The sequence below is a fragment of the Geospiza fortis genome, unplaced genomic scaffold (genome assembly GCF_000277835.1).
Source record: "Geospiza fortis unplaced genomic scaffold, GeoFor_1.0 scaffold114, whole genome shotgun sequence".
Classification (NCBI taxonomy): domain Eukaryota; kingdom Metazoa; phylum Chordata; class Aves; order Passeriformes; family Thraupidae; genus Geospiza; species Geospiza fortis.
This window is the reverse complement of record NW_005054383.1, coordinates 1,546,073-1,548,233: the sequence shown is the minus strand read 5'-3', so window position 1 is coordinate 1,548,233 and position 2,161 is coordinate 1,546,073.

Here is a 2,161-nt window from a genome sequence, read left to right as displayed (position 1 = left end):
CGTGTCCAGGGAAGGGAACCGAGCTGGGAAGGGGCTGGAGCACCAGGAGGGCCTGAGGGAGCTGGGAAGGGGCTCAGCCTGGAGCAAAGGAGGCTCAGGGGGGACCTTGTGGCTCTGCACAGCTCCTGACAGGAGGGGACAGCCGGGGGGGTTGGGCTGTGCTCCCAGGGAACAGGGACAGGACAGGGGGGAACAGCCCCAAGCTGTGGGAGGTTCAGGTTGGATCTTGGGAGAATTTCTTCCCAAGGAAGGGTGGTCAGGCCCGGGCACAGCTGCCCAGGGCAGTGGTGGAGTCCCCATCCTTGCAGGGGTTTAGAAGCTGTGTGGATGTGGCACTTGGGGCCATGGTTCAGCGATGGCTTCAGCAGTGCTGGGGGAATGCTGGACTCCTTGATCCAAGAGATCTTTTCCAGCCATAACGATTCCATGTCTGACTCTGCCTTTGGTGCTGGGATCTCTGTGCTGGCTCTAAGCCCCAGCCTTAGTGAGGAGGATAGGGCAGCTCTGGAATTGCCACTTCCACACCTGCCAGAATCCTGGGTTGTTCTTGGGAGGGCAGGAAGGAAACTCCTGCAGCTCCAGCTGCACAAAGAGCTGGGAGCAAGGCCTGAAGCTGCTGTGTGCCCAGACCCCAGAGTTTGCAGCCCTTCCCTTGATGCCCTGTGCAGGCTGCCCTAGAACAGAGACTGGACAGAGTTACAGAATAAAGTAGGGATTTGTTAGGAAGCCTCACTGGATCCACCTTGGGCAGCACAAGAGCCCAGCCAGGGCTGCACCCAAGGTGAACCCCAAATGGTCACAAAATGCACAACCAGTCACGGGGGCTCTCACTTTTATAAGTTCTGCTCCATTTGCATATTGGAGTTAATTGTCCAATTACAGCTTTAGCCCATGCAGTCCCATTATTCTTGTTTTTCTCTCTCCAGTCCACATTGTTTGTGCTCTTGGGCCTGAGATTTGGATCATTTGTCCTTGGTCCCCAGCTAGAGAAGGAATTGTTTTGTCTCCCTGCTCTGTGCAGAGAGCTCACCATCCCCTAATGTGAAGCTCAGAGTTACACACTAAAGCAGCACAGAATCTGAAAAACAGAAGAGCCAAAACCTGAGGCATCTCCCTTCTGCCTGTTGTCCTTGAGGCAAGTTGGGACAAGTCTGTCACAACCCTGGTTTCCTTCCAGTGAGCAGGAAAGTGCTTTCTCTTCCCCTCCAAGCACTGAGAGCAAAGTCTTCCATCAGAGGGCAGTGCAGGTGGACAACCTGCCCTGGAGACAGCCAGGGGGCTGGGGCAGGAGCCAGGACAGCTGCTGCAGGGTCACTGGGCACCAGGGAGGCTGTGTCTTGGAGCAGCCTGGGACAGTGGAAGGTGTCCCTGCCCATGGCAGGGGATAGAACAAGATGAGCTTGAAGGTCCTTCCAACCCAAAGCACTCTGTGATTCTGACAGCCCTGAAGCTCCCCAGGCCAGGTGAGAGGTGGCTGCTGGATACAGTTCCTGCAGAGGGGCAGCTGCTGCCACCACAGCTGGATAGTAGCAATGTTCCTGGGGCCAGCTGAACACTGGCTCAGGGAGGAGTTCACCCTGGGTGGAGAAGGAGGTTGGAAGTTTGCAGAGGCTCTTCACGTGCACAGAACTGTGACGGTGTTCACAGGGGTTCTTGGATTGGGGGAGAGATGAGGATCTGACTCCATGTTTCAGAAGGCTTGATTTATTATTTTATGATATATGTTATATTAAAACTATATTAAAAGAATAGAAGACAAGGTTTCATTAGAAGGCTGGCTAAGAGTAGAATAGGAAAGAATGATAACAAAGGTTTGTGGCTTGGGCTCTGTGTCCAAATCAGCTGGGCTGTGATTGGCCATTAATTACAAACATCCAACATGGGCCAATCAGAGCTGCACCTGTTGCATTCCACAGCAGCAGATAACCATTGTTTACATTCTGTTCCTGAGGCCTCAGCTTCTCAGGAGGAAAAATCCTAAAGAAAGGGTTTCTCATAAAAGTTGTCTGCGACATGGAACTTCCTTTGCTGATCTTGTGCTGTTCCCCCGGGGTGTTTGGTGACCTGGGGAGGTGACAGAGGTGTGACAGAGGTGTGGCAGCAGTGTAACCAACCCCGTGTTCCTTCCCAGCCTACCTGCGTGGGGGCAGCATGGCGCGGC